General features: G+C 36.5%; 1 long non-coding RNA gene across 1 annotated transcript; it reads right to left on the bottom strand.

Annotated features, from left to right (window-relative positions):
- Positions 1 to 4,946: 4,946 nt before the first annotated feature.
- On the bottom strand, positions 4,947 to 16,260 carry LOC123605573. Its single transcript, XR_006715822.1, has 3 exons — positions 16,169 to 16,260; positions 14,464 to 14,474; positions 4,947 to 4,958 (listed from the first exon to the last, which is right to left on the bottom strand). It is a non-coding gene; the product is annotated as an uncharacterized LOC123605573 (long non-coding RNA).
- Positions 16,261 to 16,543: the final 283 nt, after the last annotated feature.

Raw genomic sequence — 16,543 nt, 5'->3', positions numbered from 1 at the left:
CCAGGGCTCTGACCATATGAAGTGCTCACTGAGAATCTGTTGAATAAGCCAATTAATGAACTTGTACCCCTTTACTAATAAACTTGATCCTAAGAGAATAGAAGAGTAATGTACTTTTCTGACCTGACAGAACTGAGAGGCTTTCTTTAGGATGTTAAACCAAACCACTTATTTACTTAGCCTGCAAATTCAATGTAAAATGCAAACAGATGGAAAGGAGAGTTTGTATAGATGAATATTAAATTTATTAAATAGGTCTTCAGTAACTTATCACTTAATGAATGCTGAATAGCAGGTTTGTGCCTCTTCCCGTGGCAGTCACAAAATTTAATTGTACAAATAACTCATGCTGTATGTGCTGTGTTATCTTTATTCACACTCTGTACATCAAGGGAAACATCCAACTTGGTTACTTGAAAGACCGAATACTGAAATAATATCAGAGCATAATTTTAATAGCTTTTGAAGTTCATTTTAGCAAAATTCTGGACAGCATGCTGCTCCAGTACTAAAAATTTATGCCAATAACACCTTTCTTCTTCTTCTTCTTATTATTATTATTTTTTTTTCCATTTTTGGAAAATGACAGCATCACCTTGGGAGAGGTCAGAAAAACTGTTCACTATGCTTGTCATTCATTGGCTTTAGGTAGTTGAAGGTTGAGATGATCAGACATACAAAATTACATGGAGGAACTGTACAAGTTTCATTGCCACAAACACACTTTTCATTCTAAGAGTTTCTTGTATTTTAAAATGTGCTAGTGCACGACCAGTTGATTTATTGTTGTGTTATGGGGCATTCAAAACAACTAGAAATATAAGAAGCTTGTGGAAGGTAAGAAAAGACATGGGGCAAGGAAAAAGATTGAGCAGAGAAACTGTGATACAGAGGACAAATATCAGCTAGACAGATGCCCAGCTTTCAAATTTGAAGACAACTGAAGGGCATTTCTACAGAATGGCACCCTTTTTGGAACACAGTGGCCCACTGTAAAGTAAAATAAGAATGCCCAATTTAAAACTTTTATTAAGGCTTACTCCTCAGCATTTTTCCTAAAAACATGGCAGTTTTAACATTAATACACTCCTCTGGGGCTGATTCAAAGATCCACATTGATTCTTTTCCAAAGATATAATCAGCTCTCATTTTCTTTGTGTCAAGGCCTACTATATTAATAGTTCATGCTCCCTTAATTTGTACTATCCAGGGCTTTGGATCAACTAATTAGTTTTCTTAAATCTAGACACAATTTACATTGTAGTTCTGAGTTGTGACAAATGATCTCTTCCAACATACACATGATTTACGAACAAGGACTGAAACATTCCTATGTTTTACATTCTAAAACAAAAATAAAACTGGGGCATCAGGATGGCTCAGTTGGTTAAGCATCCAACTCTTGATCTTGGCTCAGGTCGTGATCTCACAGTTCATGGGATCTAACCCCACATCTGGCTTTGCTCTGACAGTGCAGAGCCTGCTTGGGATTCTCTCCCTCTCTCTCTCTCTGCCCTTACCTTGCTCTCTCTCCCTCTCTCTCTCTCTGCCCTTACCTTGCTCTCTCTCCCTCTCTCTCTCTCTCAAACAAATAAACATATCAAAAAATGAAATAAAATAAAAGTGTAGTTTATGGATAAGAATAGGTAAAAACTGAGTCTATTTGTGAAGCAGGGCTACAGATGTGATTCTCAGGGTCACACATGTAGCTCAAAAGCCATTCCAAAATTATTTGTGCCATCTGCATGTGGTGGCAGAACACAGAGAATGGAGCTAGATACAAGCAGGTATTTTGAGAATTCTGTTTTCACCAAAGCACTGCTGTGTCAGAAGAGGGCCCATAGGAACTTACTTCCTTTCTGTGCCTACAGAATATGTTGAAAAAAAAATAAACCAGGCTTGTTGCTCATCACCCTCTTCTTCAAGGAGATTTTGAACATGAAAACTTGTGACCTTCTAAATTCCAAACATAGAAAGATTTATTGTATTTCATAGCAGGAAGATCTTTAAATGTTGTGACTCATTCAGAAAGACTTTTTCATTATGGAAAACAAATTTATAGTCCTTGTGTAGTTGCTCTCTGGAGCAGTGTTATAACTTTTATAACTCTACTTTCTACTAAACTCAACAAGGGAGGATTATTCTAGGGAACGGCACAGAGACATCTCTCATGGCCTCATTTAGGAGGGTTTTGTTGTACCCGTGCCTAGAAATGAGAAGTGTTTGGAAGTGTTGAAAAAGTACATTAGGATATTCAGCCGAAGAAGATACCACCATCAGCTGTTTACAAATCCAGTATTCCAGTATGGGTTCGTCATTCGTAAGCAGAACTGTCGGTCGCTTCCGTTCTGTATAGAGTCAGCAAAGTTATTTGCTAAAGGTTGCAGAGCAAGTTTATAGCAAACGAAGATAATTCCATCTTTAGAATCATTAGCCGTTTTCAGTGTTCCATAACAACTTCACCAATGTTGTGAAGCCACAACAGTTTAAAACCGCGGGCTCTCTGTGAAACTCTAATGAAAGAAAATAGTTGATAGCTTCCGATAATATATTTCTTCGATTGTTTTCTCATTGCATCTATTGCCTGCATGATATGCAGTAATACTGGTAGTAGTAGCAGCAGCCACAGCAGCAGCAGCAGCAGGAGGGGGAGGGGAGGAGGAGTAACAGCAAGAGGAGAAGTAGCTCTAGTAATAAAAGCAGCAACAGAATAGCTACGGTAGTGGCAACAACAATAGCATAGCTATAGTAGTAGTAGCCACAGCAGTAGTTACACAAGTAGTAATAACAGTACCAGCAACAGCTTTAGTAAAATAGCAATGACACTAAGAGTAGCTATTGTAGTAAGTAGCAGCATCATAGCTAAGTAGCAGGAGCAGCAGCAGTAGCCGTAGGAGGAGGAGGAGGAGTAGCTTTACTAGCAGCAGCAAAAGTAGGACCTGCGTTTTTTTTTTTTTAAGATTAAAAAGAATTTTTTAATGCTTATTTGTTTTTGAGAGAGAAGACAGAGCATGAGTGGGGAGAGGCAGAGAGTGAGAAGGAGACAGAGAATCTGAAGCAGGCTCCATGCTCTGAGCTGTCAGCACAGAGCCCAGCATGGGACTTGAACCCACAAGCGTGAGATCATGACATGCGCTGAAGCAGGACGCTTAACCAACTGAGCCACCCAGGCACCCCATGGACCCAGATTTAAAGGAGGAAAAAGAGTATGACCATGCACCAGGTACTCCGCTAATGTATAGGCATATATCAGAGACCATTGCAACAAACTGAATATCGCAATTAAGTGAGTCAAATGAATTTTCTGGTTTCCCAGTGCATATAACGATTATGTCTACGCTATGCTATAGTCTATTAAACGTAAAATAGCATTATGTCTGACATAAATGTAGAATTGAAGAATACTTTATTGATTGAAGAATACTTTATTGCTCAAAAATGCTAACCATCATCTGAGCTTTCAGTGAGTCATAATCACTGACCATAGATCATCATAACAAATATAATAACAATGTAAAAGTTTGAAATATTGTTAAGAATTACTAAAATGTGATACAGATATACTAAGTAAGCAAAAACTGTTGGTAGAATGGCACCAATAGACTTGCTTTGATACAGGGTTGCCATAAACCTTCCATCTAAAATATGCAGTATCTTTGAATCCCAATAAAATGAGGTGTGCCTGTACTGAGCACTTTACGTGCATTAGCTCATTTAATTCCCAGTGTATGTTTTATTGTTAGGCCTAGGAAGACATTTTAAGGTGTTAGAGACTTGAATTTGAGAACCTCCAAAATACAGTGTTTATCTTACTTGCCATAGTTCTGAACCAACTGTGAAATAAGACATATGGGGGCCAAAATATTTTCTTTATTATTGATAAAGGTCACATAGGAGAATGTTATTTCTATGTCTGAGCAAGTGAGTTTCCCAATGGTGATCCCCTAAATTAGACACATTGATCTACCCTGGGGGAACACGAGAGTGTGTGCTTCTTAAGACATCTCACTCCCAGGGGAAGAAAACACAAGAGGGCTGAGCTCTGCAGGCAGAGCTTCTCCTTGCACTCATCAGTCAGGTCGGTAATTTCACTCTCTTGAGGCAGAGAGAATGTGGAACTGGAGCTAGGTCGGGAATGAAACACTAATGAGCATTAGGAGTGGGGAAGAAATGTCTTCTGTGTCCCCAAAGTTTTCAGATTTGTTGCTTCCTTACCTGCTAGCTCGACCCACCAGACTTAACCATTAAGTCAATGTTCAAGATGTGCTAAAAAGCTCCCTCAAAGCACAAGGCTAACAATCTATCAAGGAGTCCTGTTCTTCCTCCATAAGGTTATTCCCTCAATGAACGTCTCTAAGATTTGGAATATGCCCTTGAGACCGCTGTTTGACAGTAGAGGGCTTTTGCCACTAGAAGGCTTTTGCTCAGTAAGTTTGGGCCCATTCTCAGATCAGGCACTACAACACATAATATATTTTTAAAAAACAAGCTTATTTCATTATATCGTATTACCATAACATTATATTCCTCCAGGGAAGTAGGATTTACATTAGATTTTCCATCAGCCCTTGAATCCTGGTCTGTTTCCATCCATCATACCAGGTATTTCTAGAGCAACTCTCCCTGTAGTTACTGGACAACTATTAACCTGGTAATGAAAAGAAAAACTATCTTTTGAGGATAAGCGAGAGCCTTCTCTGAAGTGGCTAATGGCATCTTGGGAAAAAGAAATGGGTAAGAAGTGTCTGAAACTGGCTGTTGGCAGTAGCAGATGTTTTCTTATGGGAGAGTGCTTAGTGTGACATCAGTTCTGAATTCTAATGAATTGTCCTTAAGGGACAAGATCAGTTTTGTCGTTAAAGTGTTAAAGGGCTTGACTACTATCACACTTTATCTGTTCTTTTATTTTGGAAAGTGGTAATTTGGGTTTTTTTCAAGACCACATTTTGTTTATGTGCCTTGTTCAAGATGTAGCAAGTAACATGTCATGCAAATCAGATTTAATTAATCTCTACTTGGCTTCCTTAATTAAAATAAAGAGAAGATGAATTCTCTTACATTGCCTATAAATACATCTTTCATAAATAGAGCATTTATAAAAGTGCTGAGTATGTGAAGTATATTCAAAATTGAAACCAGAAGATATTCATTCAATGACTCATCTAGGGACAATATCTTCAATGTCTAGTAATAACAAACCATTCCTATGAGATAACTTTATAATGAGTTTTAATTTCCCCAGAAAGATATACAAAAAATGATTTTTGAGGGTGAAGGGGAAATCTTCTTTTAATACCTACTCTTTCAATTCCTTTTTTACTTATTCTAATGAAATCATTTGTAGTTTTACTGATGGATCATTTCATACTCAGTAATCAAGGAAATCGTTCCAAAATGTTAACTTTAAATTCCTCTTATTTCCTTATTTTGGGACAGAATATGAATCATCAAGATTTGACCTTTTCCTTAACACCAAAAGTTTCTGAGGAAGGTAGAAAGATTAATTTGTTGAAATAGCACTGACCAATTTTTAACTATGTACGTGGATATACTAAAGAATCTAACTTACTACTCCAAGATAGTAGAGCTAGTTATAATATATGATCTAAATTATATTTCAGGCAAATAATTTAAACAAAACTAGGAAAGATAATGTGTAGACAAGGAAGAATTAGGAATTAAAGAGTCTAATATTTAAGGATTGAATGCATAGATGTTGGAATGTTTCTGTAAATACATATATGGGTCATTTACATCACACTTACATCATTAAGTGAGTTAAAACAGGGGTGCCTGGGTGGCTCAGTCAGTTAAGCGCCAGACTTCAGCCCAGGTCATGATCTCACGGTTTGTGGGTTCGAGCCCCACATCGAGCTCTGTGCTGACATCTCGGAGCCTGGAGCCTGCTTCAGATTCTGTGTCTCTCTCTCTCTCTGCCCCTCCCCTGTTTTCTCTCTCTCTCTCTCTCTCTCTCAAAAATAAATAAACATTAAGTGAGTTGAAACAACAACAACTACAGCAACGACAACAAAAGAAAGACCTTGGGTGATGAGGTAAAGATACCGAGTTTATTTCTGGACACAATTTGAAATGCTGCTTGGACATCATTATGGAAATTACCAGTGAGCATTGAAAGTCTGGATCCTATGCGCAGGATAGGACCAGACCACAAAGATAGATTTGAGATACACTCATTTTGTCTGATATTTGAAGAGTAACTAGTGGAGTCACTATACTCATTAATGGAATATCACCCACAGAGAAAATAAGATGAAAGGCATGGAAATTGGTAAAAAATGATAAAAAAAAAGTTTTTAGAAGCAGTAGTCTTCAAAGAATTCTGAATAGAGAAGATCAGAGTAATAGTGGGGAGAACTATCAACCAATAGTTTCCATATAATACCAGATATATTCCTATTAATGTTACCACTACATTATATAAAGGTTTTTTCTTTTATTAGTTTTAACTTTCCAGCTTTACTGAGGTATAATTGACAAATACAAACTATATATATTTAAGGTGCACAGTGTGATAATTTGATATGTATATATACATACATACTTTATGGAATAATTACCACAATCAAGCTGATTAACACATCCATCCTTTTCACATGGTTACCAACTTTTTATATGTGCAACAAATACACTTGAGATCTCTTTTAGCAGATTTCAAGTATACAATACATTCTTATCAACTATAGTAACCATGTTGTACATTACGTAAAGTTTTATATTACTACTGTGAAACAAAGGGGAAGAAGAAACCATGATGGATCTATTTTGTTAGGTATTGATGGTGACCTGGGCTACAGATGATATCTCAGAAGTGAAGGTTTCAACATAGTGTCCTCATAAGAGCTCATACATTCTTTCTTCTCTTATTCAGGTTACATTTGGAAGGCTCTGATTATTATCATCCAGCAGGATGACTCAAACAGCTATCTATGTGTCAATGTGCTCTATATTTTGGTAGTTTTTTATCTTGTCTATAGATATGAATTATTTGATTCACAAGGGTCATATGATTTACTCTGTTTGTTTTCAGTTTCCTATACACTTTTAACCATAAATCGATCTCTGAAGTCCCAACTGACAATCAAGTCAGTATTGGACAAATCTGTGACTATGAATTGACAATGAATTGAGAATATGTCATTTTCATCAGGCAAGGTAGGACCTCAGTTTCAATTCATAGTAGAAGCATGAATTGACATATTTCTGACTTCCTACATCAAACATATTTCCCTACCTCTAGACAAAAATTAGCCAAGATGACTGCCTAACTCCTGTGAATATACGTAACCTGTATTTGAAGTTCAATTCCGTGATACTACTAATAAATCAATTTTTTCCAATTGCACATGGTTAGGGACACAGATCAAGTCATTTTGTAGAATTTAAAATTTTGGAGAAGGAAGTTGTATGTTGAATGTGTGCGTTCTTGCTTGCATGTAGGTGAATATGTGCTTGCACGTGGGAATACATCTAATTTAATCACTTTTAATATAGCCAAGATTACTAGCAACCTTATTACTAGGAAGAGGTAAAAAAAAAAATACCTCATATGACAGATTTGGAAACTGTGGGCTGAAAAGCTGAAGTAAGCTCTGATTACAGAGGAAGCTCCTTGTCTAATCTGACTTTGTATTGCACTTAGCATGGTGCCTGGCCATCAGCAAGTTTGCTGTGACTAAATGAGGGACTTATAAAGATTCACTCTAACTTGCTTAGTTACAAAATGAGAATTGGATTCAATTTACCTAACACCATTTTTTTAGCATGCAGTAAAGAAAATAAAAGCAAGCTTGTTTTCCTTGAAGTGTATAAATTCTAGTTCCCACATTTGCATGAATGATTTTATTCTACATGGATCATCACAGCTTAAACCATAAAGATCAGTGAGAACACTGTATTTTTGGTATGTAGTATGAAATGTAAGTGAGTCTATTAAATCATGAATTTCTCCTACAGGTACATTAGAATAAGATGCATGTGCATTTAATTGAATAAGTTGAAAATCGAAAGATTAATAAGTTCCAGTATGACAAAGAAACAGCTATTTAATTAATTATTGTAGTCATACATAATACCAACTCACATTTTAAGACATGAACTCTAAATTTTATGCTGTTATAAAAAAATTTGTTCTGGCATATAATTATTGTCCTGACATCTATTGGTTGGACATATTTTAATAGTGAGTTCTGTCAATTATCTGAATTTAAAAGCGACCTCAGACCTCTGACCTTTGAATCAGAGCGACTCAAAGAATTATCTTCTGGGTCTTGTTTGGTTTTATTTATTTTTTTTTTTTAATTTTTTTTTTTTCAACGTTTATTTATTTTTGGGACAGAGAGAGACAGAGCATGAACGGGGGAGGGTCAGAGAGAGAGGGAGACACAGAATCAGAAACAGGCTCCAGGCTCTGAGCCATCAGCCCAGAGCCTGACGCGGGGCTCGAACTCACGGACCGCGAGATCGTGACCTGGCTGAAGTCGGACGCTTAACCGACTGCGCCACCCAGGCGCCCCGGTCTTGTTTGGTTTTAAATGCTCCCAAGAACAGGCTTTCACACACCAAGGTTTCTGGAATTCAATACAACAATGCATTTTTATTCTGCTAATAAAAATGCCAAAAACTTTCTTCAGTGTCATTTAAAAAATCTTAATAATTCAGTTATCATCTAATACATTCCTGTAAGAAAAGATGAGGGAATTATTTAAATATAAAATTTCATCTCAAGAGCTAGATATTTTATATATGTAATCAGTCCGACACAGTTGCATCACAAATTTTCACCTTTGCTTCAAACTTAGCTTTGAGAACTTTTTAAAATTGTTTTAAGAGGTATAAAATACCATAAGGTCAACACTTTGAACTAGCTGAGAAAATACAAAAGGGTGATCATTTCAGTCACAAAATCCAATTGTATGATACTAGCTTGTTGAAGAAAATGGCTGGATACCTGATTTCCTAGACTCATGCATTTTCACAAACATTTTAGTTTTTCATTAAAAATGGATTTGACTAAAATTTTCCATTTTTTGTGAAACAAAAAAGCCTATTATTCCTTCGTCAACTGTAACAACAAAAATTGTTCAGCTCCCAACTTTACTCTGAGGACAGAATGTACTTTTATCCTTTCTCTGTTAGCAGTATACTTTGGTATTTTGACAATGGGAAGAATAGGAATTGCATTCTATTGTGACTAACATCAGTTCAGAAATTTCGTTCTTTTGGCATAATATATATATTTTCTCCTTAGAATATAAAAACCTCTCCATGATGTAAGTACATTGCTGGGACTTATTTGGAATTCTGAAGCAATGCCTAAGAGTCAACAGTGGAATCCTAGTTTACATGATATTTAGCTGAAAGAAATTCTCCAAAGTACAGAGACATAGCCAGAATTATTCAGTGGTAAATTTTCTAGTACTAACCAATAATTATAGCATACTTCATTTGTGTAACTCAAATAATTCTTAGGGGTTCTCCTTTATTTTGAAACTCTTACCATATTTTTCTGCTTCTCAGACTCTCAAAAGTGTATGGAACTATGACAGATATATGCCTGAAACAATAAAAGGAAGTTGGTTAGTCTTCTGGGATCTCCTATTTGAATCAATTACTTGCAGGGAAAACCAGTTTTGTATTAAAACAAAGTGGCAATTTTAGATAAAAGAATCAAAAGATCACATTTTATTTTAAAGATAATAAAGGAATCTCCCAAAGAAATCACACTACTGCTTGCTTGTGCAAACTCATTTGCACTAATCCCCTAACAGGCACCCATGCTCCAGTCCTCCAAAAGGATGTCTCATGATCTAAATGTGCCTTCTTTCTTGCGAATCCAAGTCTTTACCCTGTATGTCCTCAACATTGAATATCATTCCATATCTTTTCCTGGCCAATTTGTAGTCTTAAAAGACTATTAGCTTCGTCACTTCTCAAACCTTCTTCCTTGACCTGCTCAGATGCAGCCATAACTGCGTCTGGGTTACCAAAGCATTTTGTACATATTTCCTTTCACAACTTTTATTATGTGTATTGTTTAGTCATCTGCCATTCTTACTATGCTGTGTGCTCTTTGAAGGCAAACGTAGTATATTTAATTTTTGTATGTCTAGTTTTTTGAAAGAATTAATATCTTCTCTTCTATCTACACCCCAATAAGGTATTCATACCCAATAAGTCCCCAGCATATACTATCTAGCTGATGTCTGATTTATTCAAATCACTCCATTATAAAATATTGTACATATTAAATATTAAGATATGTATAATTTATGTCACACGTATTTTCAAAAATTATGAGGCACATTTCTAACATACCTAAGGAAATATATATCACAAACCCAAGATGAGGGAACCAAATTGAGTTTTATGAATCTCATTTAGTTGCTCTTTACTTTATCATCCTTGAATATGTGAAATTATAAACTGGACATTAAACCTTAATGTAAAAATTTTTTAAGCTATCCTTTATCTTACATGAGACGGAAGGTGAGACAGAGTGTGTTATCAATGTTTTGGAATTTAGTATCACAATGCCATATACCAAATGTATGGGGGCCAATTGAATAACATTATGACAACATTCTGGGAAATAATTCTTGTCAAAAGTATTTCCAGAGGTAATTCTTGATTTAGTTATTTTGCCTGATGGCTGTGTCAAGTTCTGTGTAAAAGAACTTTGGTTCCCCTATGGAGGGAGGAAATTAGCAAGTAAATCAGGTGTGAAGAATTCCTAAGAGGGGAGTCTTTAATGCTGCAAAATCTTTTAAAGTGACCCATTCCATATAAGAATATGTCCTAAACACTGATTTATAATGAAAAGTTCAACATATATTATGCTTGATCACTAAGAATCCTATAATAATTTCAGAGAGGAAAATTTGAAGTTAAGATATTTTGTAACACATGAAGATTATTAACAGTAAGATAGTGGTAGAACATATGAGAAGAGAGAATATGATTTTTACGTTTTTTTTTTTTTTTCTGTAGCTTAGGACAATCTCTTTATTTACTTATTCATACCAGTGGAAATCTCTCCAGCCATTTCAGATAGATCAAACATAATTAAATTTGTTAAATATACATATGTAAAGGTTTGATACTACCCAATTTGTAAAACAGCTAATGTATCAATGGTGTTATCTGCAGCCTTATCTGGGTAATATTTCCTAGATTAATAATGTAAAACTTCTATTATTCCAACCACATTAACATTTTCCTTTTGTGTAGCCTCTATCAATATGTATCTATACCACACACTTTAGTACTTGCACCATAATTTCTTTTATTTCTCTCTCTCATCTACCCATACAACAACAAAAACCAAGATATAACAAAGGACATTCCTCACTCCTTCAGCTGGGTCCAATGCCATAATCATACTCCTTGCCTCTTCTGCCAGCCATTTGAGATTCCATAATTGTTAATAGTTCAGGCATCACTTTTGGTGGGCTAGACTTCTTACTTAATGTGGAAATCACTGAGGGGTTCGAACACCTGATTACCATGTCCTTGTCAAGTGGTAATTGCTAACATTTTCTGTTGATGGCTATTACAAGGCATGAAAGCACCAAGAGCTGCCCTGGTAACTTTCCTGTGTTCTAAACATACTCTTCCTTACCACCATTATATAGAGACTATTCTACTTCTGAAAAATAGGATCAATTACTACTGCCAGTATCATAATTTCCTTTTTAACTCAAGATCCAGCAGAAAGAACTATGAATGACTAGATGGCCATGGCATTGGGTTAGGTGGAAATCTTACTGTATCATCTGATAGAAGTTTCCCCAACTAAAAACCAGAATATTTAATCTGGCAGATCCCTAAAGTTGAACAAATAGGAATTAGAAGTTCCCTAAGTGGGCAACTGGGAGTAAGGATGAGAGAGTATGATGATGCAATTTATGTCTGACCTATAATCTCACCCTGAATACCCCAGTGCTTAGCCTGACTTCCAGCTTGTCTCTTTTACCTGAATTCCAGGATATTAATTAAAGCCTCTAGGAGAAGTCCTTGATAAGTTACTGACTGGAATTATCTGTGAAAATTCAACATCTCTTGACCCCTGAGGTTTAAGTGAGCTCATAGTTTTTCTATGAGATACAAGCCTAAGGTTCATAGTAAAAACCCCTCAATAGAGCAGCACTTATTGGCTCACTTCCTTCTCTATCACACTTCCTTACATGCTTACTACTGACCCTTTTGCCTCTCCAATAAATTACTTGCATTGGGATCCTTGCCTTGGTTTTAGTATCTGGAGGAATCCACATTAATTCAAAGAGGCCACTCGTATTTCTAGTCCTTGATCATTGGATCCAACTATTAGCTATTAGGGTCATGGCACTGCATAATTGTTACTACTTCAAAACATATATCATATCTTGAAAAAGTGTTCTGACTATAGTGTCACTTTTCTCAAACTGTTACTTATAGTTACACCTTTAAAAAACCATTCAGCTTCCTATCATGCCAGTTGTTTTTGGATGGTGCAGTATACTCAGAGAACCAATAGATTCTTTGGTTGCACATTGTTGCACGTGTTTCACTATAATGTAGGCCCTTTGGTCAAGGCAATGTTACATAGGATCCCATAATGGCAAGTTAAACACTCTGTGAGCACTTATGTAGTAATGCTGGCTGAGAGACTGTGAATAGGGATGGCGAACTCATATATGGAAGATTCTAATCTTGCTAAATATGAATGCTGCCTTCCTCCCCAGTTAGATGGAGAATTTCAATAAAAGCAATGTGTCACCCAGGGGCTGAATTTGCTCTTCGAGGAATGGTACCTTACCAAGACTTTGTATCGGTCTCTGTTGCCACTGAGAGGTCACACGTTTAAAAGCAGTACTAGCTAAATCAGCCTTGGTGAGAGGTAGCCCATACAGTTGGCCCACACATAGTCTTAACCCCTTCTACCATGGCTATTCCATTCATGGATCCTTCGTGTAAGCACTGGAGTGGCCAAGTATGGAGCCTACGTAGCATCACCTTTTCTACCTAATTACTGAGAGCTTCTCCCAAGACTCTGGTGGTCATAGGAATCATCCAGGCAGAATCGTAGGTGCTAGCAGTTGAAAGTTGTTGAGTCACCACACATAGATATGTTGAGGGCCAAACAGATGTAGGTAGAATGACAACTGTGTCTGCCACAATAATGGACACCATTAAATACATTTTTCATTTAACTGCTCTCATAACCTTGGTGAAAGTTAACTATTAGTTTCTCTTTAATCTAATTGTGCCTTTAAATCAATTGGTTTATAAAGTCTAAACAACTTCAGTACTTTTGTTCCAATTATTATGCTCCTTTCACTAAACTCCAGCAACATTTAGAGTTCTCCAGTAGCAGATTTCCTCAAAGAATTCCTATCTTTGCTTTCAGAACAGTGAATAGAGGACGCCTGGGTGGCTCAGTCGGTTAAGAGTCCCACTACGGCTCAGGTCATGATCTCAGTTTGTGGGTTCAAGCCCCATGTCAGGCTCTGTGCACAGCTCAGAGCCTGGAGCATGCTTCAGATTCTGTGTCTCCCTCTCTCTCTCTGCTTCTCCCCTGCGCACACTCTGTCTCTCTCTCTCAAAAATGAATAAACTAAAAAAAAAAAATAGAATAGTGAATAGAATATTGATCATATCTGGCCTTAGCCCTTCCCAGAAAATGTAATTTAGATAGTATGATGACATTAAGAAATGTTATAGGTAATGTCAGAGCTTCCAATAAATCTCCAGAAAACAGAGCAGAAGCCATAATGTTTCCTGTTCAAGCTAAAGCAAATTACTTTCTGGTGAGAAATCAGGAAAAAAAAGTTATTCTTTCAAAGTAAAAACCACTATCAAGAAGTTAGAAAGCTGTAGGCATAATGCTTGCCCAGATACATATTACAAAATGGTAATTTAGTGTCAGCCTGCTATATGGAATGCATAGTGAGCACAACTGTTTTGGTTGACATTCCCAATCCTTCTTTCAATGACTATTTGAGACTGAGGCCATGGGCATGGGGAAAAAATATCAACCTATCCAAAAGCACAGAGAACATGGAAGCCTGAAATCAGATTCAAAAACAAACATACAGAACCTCATGCTGTGAAGAAACATACTGTCCCTACTGTTTGGTTGTTTCTATTGATTCGTTGGGCTAGAAGCAGGATACACATCCCAGAAAGAAGAAATTCTCAGCTTGGTACTTCATTACCAGAAATGTTGTCTCTGCCTGAAGGTCTGTGTAACCCACATAACTCAACCTGTGTGTGGTGGCAATTCAGAGAAATAGTCCCAGAAAAAAAATCTCTTTAATTATTGGTTTGTTTTTCATTAAATAAAAGTATCTTAAAACTTTTATTTACTGTCTCAACACTCTCAACATCTTTCCTTCAAACTCTTTTTGTCATTTTCAGCTTCTTAACACAAATTCCAAGACATCATCCATCTGTCCTTTTGGATACTTGGTACCTGCCTGCCCTTTCTCACTCTATATTCTTTGTGCTCTTATTTTCTTTGTGAATAATTTCTCTTGTTTCAAATTTTTTTCCATTTTATTACACATTAATAATTGTACTCATGTCCTCATGATACATTAATATTTGTCCTAGATCGTTGTCCAAATGGATGGGGACCCCTTTGCTAACCGTTTGTATCTAATGTGGTTATAAATAGTAAATGCTACTTATACCAAAATTACATATGTATATATGGAGGAGGAGTCAACATGGTAGAAAAGTAGAGGGACCTGAGGTTCTCTTGTTCTTCAAACACAACAGTATTGAGGTCAAAAGACTTGGAATTCCAGGAATCCAGGCTACAGAGTGAAAGAAACATCTCCAGGAGCCCACTGGGACAGCTTGGTAGGACAGACAGTTACTTCAATGAACAAATCAAAAGCACACCTGGTGAAAGGTCCAAACCACCACTACAAGTAGGGAGATAAAGCAACCAGAGTCACAATGACAGAGAGCATGCAACACATTCCCTGAAGGGCCAGGGTCTGGACGGTGTATGACTGTCCTTTTTAATATACTAGTACTTGCAAGGTGCAGGACACATAGCAAGCTATTAAAGCACTTAAAAGGCACACAACTAGACAAAATGATGAAATGGATGAATTCTCCTCAAAAGAAATTCCATGAAGAAATGACAGCCAGAGAATTGCTCAAAACATATATAAGCAATGTATCTGATCAAGAACTTAGAATAATAGTCATAAGACTAATAGCGGGGCTTGAAAAAAGCATAGAAGACAGCTGAGAACATATTGCTGCAGAGATCAAGGACCTAAGAAATAGTCACAATGAATTAAATGCCATAAATGAGATACAAAACAAACTAGATGTAATGACAGTAAGGATGGAGGAAGCAGAGGGGAGAGTAAGTAAATTAGAAGATAAAATTATGGGAAATGATGAAGCTGAAAAAAAAAGAGGAAAATACTAGACTATCAATTAGAGACCTAAGTGATTCAATGAAATGTAATAATGTCCATATTATAGGAGTTCCAGAAAAGAAGAGAGAGAGAAAGGGGCAGAAGGTTTACTTGAACAAATTATAGTTGAGAACTTGCCTAATCTGGGGAAGGAAGCAGACATCCAAGTCCAGGAGACATAGAGAACTCCCTTCAGAATCAACAAGAATAGGTCATTGCCATGGCATATCATAGTGAAAATGGCAAAATAAAAAGATAAAGAGAGAATTCTGAATGCAGCTAGGGACAAAAGGGCCTTAACCTACAAGGGTAGATACATAACCTTGATAGCAGACCTATCCACTGAAACTTGGAAAGACAGAAGGGAGTGGCAGGAAATATTCAATGTATTGAATAGGAAAAATATGCAGCCAAGGAAACTTTATCCAGCAAGACTGTCATTCAGAATATGAGACATAAAGGCTTTCCAAGACAAACAAACACTGAAGGAGTTCATGACCACTAAACCAGACCTGCAGGAGATGCTAAGGGGGACTCTGTGAATGGAATGCTGCAAAGACTACCAAGGGCAAGAGACATCATCACAAGCATGAAACATAGAGATAACACAATGACACTAAATCCATATTTTTCAGTAATTACTCTGAATGTAAATGCACTAAATTCCCCATTCAAAAGACATAGAGTATCAGAATGGATAAAAAAACAAGATCCATATATAGGCTGTCTACAAGACACTCATTGTAGACCTGAGGATACCTGCAGGTTGAAAGTGAGGGAATGGAGAACCGTCTATCATGCTATTGAAAGTCAAAAGAAAGCTGGAGTAAACTAGTTTACTAGTTTAAACTAGTTTAAACAAACTAGTTTTTAAACTAAAAACTGTAACAAGAAATGAAGAGGGGCATTATATCATGATTAAGGGGACTATCCATCAAGAAGAGCTAACAATTACAAATCTCTATGTCCCCAATTTGGTACAACCAAATATATAAATCAATTAATCACAAACATAAGCAATTCTTATTGATAATAATACAATAATTGTAGGTGACTTTAATCTTCCACTTACAGAATTGGACAGATCATCTAGGCAGAAAATCAAT

This window comes from Leopardus geoffroyi, chromosome A1, assembly GCF_018350155.1.
Source record: "Leopardus geoffroyi isolate Oge1 chromosome A1, O.geoffroyi_Oge1_pat1.0, whole genome shotgun sequence".
NCBI lineage: Eukaryota > Metazoa > Chordata > Mammalia > Carnivora > Felidae > Leopardus > Leopardus geoffroyi.
This window is presented reverse-complemented; position numbering and strand designations above follow the sequence as displayed.